The following is a 9549-nucleotide window of genomic DNA, read 5'->3' as shown; positions in this document are numbered from 1 at the left end:
TATTTTTTCTTTTTTCAAACAATACACTACAGGAGAAGATCTCGAAGTCATTTTCTTTTCAGACGCCTATGAGGATTATCTGGAAATGAAGGAGCAAGTAACAAGTGTATACTTTTTTCTTGTTAGATACGTTTCGGACATTTGTCCATTCTTATTCATCTCTTAAAGGGATTTTATGTAGGACAATATTATAGAAGAGAAGTACTACAAAATTTAGAAAACATACTTTTCAAAATAACCACAATTTTGATTTTGATAAATTGAAAATTTTGAATGGAGCATCTAATAGGATAAACAGAAATGTGGTTAATTTCAAAACAGACATAAATGGTATAGGATAACACTATGTTGATATTATTAACAAAATTAATACATAAAAGTAATCAGTGTGGGCAAGATAATAAGGATAGTATTAAACTAAACCTTCTCAAATAAATAAAAGTTCTATTACAGACAGTCCAAGTACATAGAGACTAATTGATGGATTTATGAAAACAGGTATAATTTAAGAATAAAAGAAAATATTATAATTAAATATATTAGTCTGGTAAATCAATGTTAATAAATTATTTGTGGTTAAAAATTTCCAAAATTTGATTATATTTTATTCTAAATTATCATAATGTTGCACGACGTTTAGGGACTATTGTCCCATATTTATGTACTTTAATAAACCTACAAATAATAATTCACTATAACAATAATTCTCGTCTATGTGTATTTGTAATTCACATAAGTATATTTACCTTATAATTAGTCAAACTTTTAATTTCACAAAGGAAACTATGTCATCATATACATGACTGTAAATCAATTAAAACAGCGTAAAGCCATTTTTTTAAGTTTGACTAATTAGAGGTAAATATACTTATGTGAATTACAAATACACATAGACGAGAATTGTTGTTATAGTGAATTATTATTTGTAGGTTTATTAAAGTACATGAATATGGGACAATAGTCCCGAAACGTCGTGCAATATTATGATAATTTAGAATAAAATATAGTCAAATTTTGGAAATTTTTAACCCCAAATAATTTATTAAAATTGAGTTACCAGACTTCACAAAAAGAAAATACTTAATAAATGTTGTTCTTAATTATAATATTTTCTTTTATTCTTAAATTATACCTTTTTTCATTACTCAGAGGGAGACCCAGTATGCATTGGAAGGACTACATTTCCAGAGTTAGAGAGAAAAGAAGGAAAAAGGGCTGCCATGAGGGTACTAGCTCGGAATCGAGGGGCTTGGTTTGCTTGGACGGAGGCACTTCCACGCTGAAAGGCAGTAAGGAGGAAGAGAAAGAAGACAAGAAGAAGAAGAATATGTGAAAATAGTCTGGAAACGTCGTGAAACATTATTTTTAGAATAAATAGATAATTTAGAATAAAATATATTCAAATTGGAAGTTTTCAACCTCAAAAAATTTATTGAAAAAGAAAACATTTATTAAATAATATATTCTTACATTAATTTCGTTTCTGGTCATTCGGAGTTGAGCTTTGGGTTCCACTAAACCATCAAATTCATCTTGTAGCTAATCCTTACAATCCAATGCGTAAGGTAAAATTTGATTTTTCATAAATCAAATCATCCATCAGAACCTCAATGTTACCGATTTGGCAAGAAGCAGATTACAATCCATCCTTGAAAAACTTCCTAACCATCCAAGTCCATTAGTTTACTAGCCTGGGTTCTCTCCTTCATTACCTGTCAATACTCCGTCTATATATTGGCGTCTGAAAAGACCTGAGGATCCTCCCCTTCAGGGTATACCTTGAAAAAAGAAAAATACATAGAAAATATAGAAACTTCTAAGGGTTTTTCTTGTTTTTGTTTCTAAAAACAAGTTGAATACTGATAATTTAAATTTTATTTTAAATAATTTCAACAATTATTGTAAGGTATAGATTTGAAAATTTAATTATTGTGTTTCAAGAATAGCCATGACAATGTTTTCTTCAGAAAATCAAATTTTATTGTCCTTGGACACTTCCAGAGTTTGAAAGCACAAACTGTGTACGTTTTTTCTTTTTATTCATTCATTTCACACTTCAATCTCTAAAAAAAATTATTGAATGTATTGATTGTGTGATGGCAACATTGTGAATGTTATGAACCCATTTTGAAACCTCTCGACCATATGAGCGAAACATATGCTTGCTTTTTGGCTAAAAAAGTTTTTTTCTTCTTTATATATTTGTTTGTGTAATTTAGTAGTAAACATTGTATATCAATAAATATATTCTGTTAATACTAAAGCCGATCATAATATCTATTGATACACACATTAAAATTGCTTTAAAATTGTTTGATTTGTCTGTGATTGGCTAGTTTAAACTGACAAGTCATTCCACACCATAAACCTTTTAGAACCTAAAATTTTGCACCTCTTTTATTCCGCTTATGTGTCAACTGGTTTCATTTTCATGCATTGAAAAAAAGAAATATTGTTCTCAAATTTCAAAGTCTAATTCAAAATTGAGGATATTTTGTTTAAATCTTTCGTTCAACATTTAAATAACATATCAAGGGAGAAAAAATGACATATCCTCTATATGAAGTAAATATGCTAAACTATATAAAGTTAATAATCCCAAAAATGTCTATTGAATAATGTCTTACACCCAAAACTACCCCTCTGTTATCTGTGTTAGTTTTGACAGGGACTGGTGGTGGGGGTAAGCCCAGTTTCCTACCAGTCAGTCTGCCTGCAACGTTAAGAGTGTGAGGTGTCGGGAATATGCCGGCCTGTTGTGGGATTTCGTACTGTCTTAGGTAAATACGATTTGTGTTTATATTTATATTTATTTTTCATATTTTAATTAAGATATTTTCCGTTTAGCGAAAATTAAAATATATTATTTATTGTGCAGTTTTTAAAATATAATGAAATAAATATATTTTATGATTGTTATACGCATAACAATTTAATAATTATATTCTTCAGCGATATATCATTACATTATCAGGAAAACTACGAAATTTATGAACAAAGCAAAAATCAATCGATGGACAGAAAAGAAATGACATGAGTGGATCGCTTATGTGAAAATAGATTTAAATTATGATTGAATTTTTCAATGTATAACTAAAAAAAATAAATAAATGAAAAAGTAATTTTTATTATAAAATTTATTTCCGTTGTTAGATATTTGTTATGTTAACTTAATGTTGTTATGTTAACTTAATAACTTAAGGAACTTAATAAAATGTATTTACACGTGCTACGCATTTACACGCTATCTGAATTATTAAGTTAATAATAATATTAATTAGTAAATATCCTTCATTAGACATTAAGCTGTCGATAAATTGAAGAAAAAATTAAATTAATATTTTAAAATACTTTAGTGTCTGTTTATGAGAAATAATTTATTACCCAGAAGAATACAAATTGTACTTGAAACCATTTCCAATTCTTTTAGAACTGACACATTCTCATATATATGAATATTAATTTGGTTTTGCTAAATATAGTATAAATAAATAAGACTTAAATTATAAATTTATAATAGAATTCGCTGGACAGAGTCACAAAAACAGATTTAGTTTATTTTGTTTTCTATCTGTAAACATACAAGAAGTAACAGAACACCTGTGTAGTAGGGAACTCTTTTTAATCCGACCGGTGCATCCAATCTTTCTCTATCCCCTGATTTATTATTTTTTAAATTATTTATTTATTATAATTTTCTTATTAGCATTTACTAGAAACTTAGTAAAAAGGAGGATTATTCTAATATCGGGATGGCAAACGGTGATTTGGTTTGACGGCTGACATCAACAGGTCAAAGAAAACATTGTTGGCTCCTCTGGCGCCTGGTCGAGTTATTTTACAATGACCTTTGAATAAAAACTAAAAAGTTATTCCTAATTTGTATTTAATATGATTAATTATCTCACTTCAAATATACCTACGACTCATACTGAGAGTTTTAAATTTTTCTGAATTTATTTTTAATAACTATTTCAAATAACGCTTTAATATATAGATGTTTTTTAAAAATTGTGGTTATTATTATATATTTATATTTTCTTTATTAATCTCTCATTGTTTTTCCTATTGCAAATAACATTATTTGAATTTGCCGCTTAAGTATCACAATACTTATATATACCAAATATATGCCTCAGATAAAAATATATCATTATTGTTATTTATTTAAAATACGGCATAATAATAAAATTATATTTTATTGTTTTAAATGGTAACAATACTTATAAATTATACAAATTGGCTAAGAAACTATTTTCAGTTTATTTTATTTGTTTCTAACATAAACTTTCTATGAACTATTTTTGATTCATGCAAATATTTATATTTTCTAAATAAGAATATCTACGAAACTTAATTAAACATTGTAAAGAATAAAATGCACTGTGAAAATGTTTGTTTAAGGTCGGTAATAAACATTTTCCTTTGTAAAAAGATAATTTTAACATTAATTAATGTGTTTTTATGAAAATAAAGTTGTAAATTGATATAAAAAAAAAAAAAAAACATTAATTAAGCTTCGTAAGCATAGACCGTCTCATTTCTTCTTAGTTTATTAATGATTTTCGGAGCGTTCTGCGTCCAGTGTCATTTTTATCTTTATTTAGCAATTTTAAAAAAAAAATAATGTTACACTATGTCACAAATTAAATATCAATATTGTATATATTTTTTTATTATTGTCATAAAAATTATACATATGCAATATTTTCAGTTACGTTCTTCATATTTAAAAAAGTCAAGAATTAAAAAAAACATTAATCACCTCTATTTTATCTAAAATACAATTATTTGTAAGTGTAGTTAATCATAATTCTTTTAAACCGAGTCAGTATAATTTAAATGTATATTTTTTTATAACATAATTAGTTTAATTAATAGTTATTAGCTCCTTATAAATTATTTATAATGATGTGTCTTTCTTAATTGGCAAAAGAAAATTCAACCACCTGAAAACTTATATGATCATAAAATTGGAGGAATATAGCAATTTAATCTTTCTGTCAAATTTCTTAATAAAATATTAATTTTAATCCATCTGACTATTTTTTCTAGGGTTATTTTTTTATTTATAGTATATTAAAAATTACTCACTCAACTGTTATTGTCACTCCTAACTTATAAGAACAAATACATTCGGTTTAGTTTTAAAACCATCAATACTAGACTATAACATATAATAAAATACACAATAAGCATCATAATTTTTGTTCTTAATTTTAAATCTGTAACAAACAAATAAATCAATAACATCTTGCATCTTGCCCAATAATGAAAAATGATTTAATGCAATTTATCAATTCCAAATAATTTTTAGAAGCGGTTGACTTTGCCCTGTAAACTTTTAAATGAAATTTTTAATGGGAATACAAGTAGTCAAAGTTTTATCAAATTTTATTATTGTTTTGATTCCTTTTTTTCTATCTTTACGCTTTACCTTATATATGCGTTTTTGTTTTTCATTTTTTCTTGGTTTTATTCATTTATCGTATCTATCATTGTAATTTACATATCGTTTCATCTTATGGCCTAAACTTTTTATACATCTTTAAAATCTACAATTGCCATAAGGTAAAAATTAACCAACCATTAAGAACCAAAAACACATTCGGGAATTCTGTCGCCAGCTTTTATACTATCCACTAAATTAAGGAATATAATGTTTTTTATTTATTTGTCCAGACAACATAAGAGTCCGAGGAGGGGGGGGGGCATAATACAAACGTCTTAGAAGAGAAAATTAAGTACCATAGTAGTTTTAGATTATGATTTTTTAGCTTAAAGTAATTGTTGATGTTTAAAACATTTTTTTATCGAAAGAATAAAAAATTATTTTTTCATTCTTTTTATGTTTTCAGTTCTAAAAAAAAGGCATGCAAGAGGGCCGAAACGTTTTCATATATTTTGCAGCATACAAATATTTTTATATATCTGTGTTTGAAGTGCTCTTCTCTATTACGCTACAACCATCTTATATATATAAAAAAAAAAAATTAAACTATTTAATAGAAAATATTCACTTAGCGCAACTCTTAACATCTTATTCCGATATGTTCTACTAATTGCATTAGTTTTTCTGCCTGTTGAAATAGATAATTCCATTTCTTATGTTTATAGATATAAAGCAATTAGCTTATGAACCGCGAGTCTTCGCCAATGTCAGACTTGCGAAATATAACTTACTATAAAAAACATTTTGACTGACAACTCTCTATGATCAACCTAGTGATCGAAGCCCTAAAAAATAATAATAATAAAAAAGTTTTAAACTATTTATATCCTGATTTCTTAGTATTAAATTCTTTTAAATGTAGCATTAATTTGAATAAACAAAATGTACCACGACGTCGAGGATGTGAGGGCGATTCAATATGATTCCTACATATTTTGCCAGAGGCAAAAATGGACTCAGCGGGACGCTTTCTTGTTGAAAAATGTCTTTGTTCTAGTCGATCAAAGGTTGGCTGATTGCCTTTTAAAAGTTGATATGAGCACTCAAACGCTACTATCGAGTTTGAAGCTGATGAACGCCCATAATGCGCGGTACAAGTTTAAAGTTCGAAACCTTTTTATAATTCTATCAAAATTTACTCTCTGCACTGAAGAGTTTAAAACAAAGCTTTACTTTGTTATCCAATATCAACTTTTCAATTCTTCTCGTGTTTCCATTCACCGAAAACTCGATTTAGATACTCGGGACTAGAATGCTATTTTTTCATTGAAGGAACTACTCATTTACCTTCACGTGATTAAGTGGTCACCTGCTCTGAAATAAAAAGAACTGATAATCTCGAGTCAAAATTAAAAACAAAAAATGGACTAAATTATTCTTTCTTGTCCTGAAACGAGAGGAAAGACGCAAAAATAAACAAAAATCAAGTTTGCTTTGTAATTGGGAGGTTCTAAACCAAAGGCTAAAATTTCTCTTTTATTAGAAAATCTCTAATTACTCAAAGTTTCGCCAAAACAGTGATCATTGTGAAAGAAGATACTATAAGTAACAATTACGTAGTTTGACGTCAGCAGAAGTCCAGAACAAATTTATTTTTTTATCTCTAGAATATATTTTTTGATTTATTTTTATATCTGAAGAAAATATTTTTTAATATCTCAATAATATATCTTTTTATCTGAGAAAATATTTTTAATTTATTTTTTATCTGATGAAAATATATTTTAATATTTGAATAATAAAATTTTGAATATATTTTTGTATGTGAAGAATATAATTTTTAATTTATTTTTTTATCTGAATAACACATTTTTATAACTGAAGAATATATTTTTAAATTTATTTTCTTATGCAAAGTTCGTTTTTTTTAATTAAAATTACCCTTTGGTTCCAATGTGCGGTGAAGTCGCGGTGTTGATTCGAATGGATAAGCTGGATTCTACTGTATATATAAATTTACACAATATATACTTTTATTTAAATAAACAATTCCATAGCAATAAATTTTATGTATTATAAAAATCAAATAAAATTAAAATGACTTTTCGTGTGTCACGGATATAATAACGTGTGAATATCTAATTTGCCGAAAATTTCCTTGTATTTTTGATATAAGTTATTTTGTCGTAGAGCTTTGAGTTCCCCATATTTTTCCCGTTTTTTTTTTACGTATACTTAAATTAACATTCCAGTTACGAGGTGACAAAATCCAAAATCGGACTCAGGACCCCGAAAAACATAATGAACCGTTTACGAACCCCTGATTACTAGACTAACAAAACACTCTAAGAAAGTCCAGTACTTGTGTACGTTGAACTATCATTTTATTTATTTAAAATAATTGAAGAAATATCTATTTTAAATAAAGAAAATGAGCAATATACAAGCAATTGAAAGAAGAATGGAAACTCTACAAGAAAATAGGGCAATTGATGATCTAATGTGTTGTCAAGTTGTCAAATAGTTAAGATGGCCTGGATAATAGGCGGTTTGTTTAAAATGTCCAAAATACAGGAATAAATGTAATATGGTGTACTCAAGATTTTTTTTTTCTATTAAATAAGTTAAATAATAATTCTTATAGATTATTTTGTCATAGAGCCAATAGTTTCCGAAATAAAATAAAAAAGTACAATGTTTTCGCATTTTTTTACATTCTAGTTTCGAGGTGCCGAAATCCTGAGCCCAATTTAGCATCCGAAACCATAATTTGTACCGTTTGGATAAAAAAAGAAAAAAATGATTTTCTGTCTGCAAATCCCTCACATAGTCATCTTTAGAACATTGGTTTGAGATATGCAATTTCAGGTCTGTATTTATTTATTGGAATTTCAGAGACTTGAGTTTTTGTTCTTGAATCTTCCAATAGTGGCTTGGTATACGTTTGATGCTTGATTTACACCTTTTCCACTTGCCGCAAATCTAAGTCGTGTACAAATGCTTGACAAACAAGTTGTTTCGTTCTTTTGAATATTTTTGTCTATTACTCTGTACTTACCTTATTTTCACCATAAAAAATAAAGATCGGCGAAGTGAAATTAAACGTAAATTTCAGGAATTTCGATAACAAAAATTCATATAAATACTACATAACCTATAAATTCAACTTTCGTTCGAGAATGTTTTTATAAACTTTTTAATTTAATTCTTTATAAATATATATTTGCGCTATGTTAAATAAAAAATAAACTGCTAAAGTTGTATATATTCCTTTCACTTTCTTGAGACCTGTTTTATTGTTTAAATAAAATAAATTTAATCCAATTTTAGTCTCAAAATAATTTATATTTTTTAAGTCCAACGTTTCGGCCAATTCGGCCATCCTCAAGAACAATCTTAAATACAAATTTGCCCTCACATCAGTAATTTAAAAACTTTTTGCAGGTTATTCTGCCTAGGTCACCTATATCACTTTTCACATTAATAATTAAACTTTTAATTACAAGTAATTTAACACAACTATACTTTGTTATCACAACAATATTTTTAAATTGATAACCTTGGTAGAATAGCCTGCAAAAAGCTTTTAAATTATTAATGTGTGTATAAATTTGTATTTAAGATTGTCCTTGAGGATCGCGGAATAGGCCGAAACGTTGGACTTTTAAAGGAATAAAGAGTGTTTTGAGACTAAAATTGAATAAAATTAATTTTATTTAAACAATAATAACCCGGTCTCAAGAAAGTAAAAAGATTATATACAACTTTAGCAGTTTATTTTTTATTTAAAGTGCTAAAGTTAATTAAAAATATCTGAAATAAAGTATTTACACCAAATTGTCATAATTTTAAAATTTAAAATCTTAAACACGAGTTAATTGTTAAATTCAATGGTTGGGAAATTTAGTTAATTAATTAAAACTCGGAGATCACAAATATTCATCTATTAGCCGCTCCAAAACAATGCAAACTTAAATCAAACGTGTGGGTGGAGCACAAAGTCATTGGAGTTTTGCCCAAAAACCGTCAACTGGTGGATCTTCCACAAATTCAGGCTAGCTTGTACCAGCCAATCCAACCCATTCACACGCTTGCGCATGAGATAATTTGCCATTGGCAAACGTGTAGAGGCTACTTATATGTGGATTCGATTATAT

The 9549-nt window shown here is 27.2% G+C and overlaps 1 protein-coding gene across 3 annotated transcripts in view; it reads left to right on the top strand.

Moving 5' to 3' along the window:
• The window catches only part of net, a 107155-nt gene that overhangs the window by 42046 nt on the left and 55560 nt on the right, over positions 1-9549 (top strand). Inside the window, exon 1 of one of the 3 annotated variants that reach the window (XM_024362394.2) lies at positions 2695-2780. The exons of the other annotated variants lie outside the window; for them this stretch is intronic. The gene's annotated coding sequence lies outside the window, so the exon portion shown is untranslated. Of the gene's footprint in view, positions 1-2694; positions 2781-9549 lie in introns of those variants that run through there. 3 annotated transcript variants of the gene reach the window in all.

This window comes from Halyomorpha halys, unplaced genomic scaffold (genome assembly GCF_000696795.3).
Source record: "Halyomorpha halys isolate HHAL.00 unplaced genomic scaffold, Hhal_1.1 Scaffold479.1, whole genome shotgun sequence".
Lineage (NCBI taxonomy): Eukaryota > Metazoa > Arthropoda > Insecta > Hemiptera > Pentatomidae > Halyomorpha > Halyomorpha halys.
This window is presented reverse-complemented; position numbering and strand designations above follow the sequence as displayed.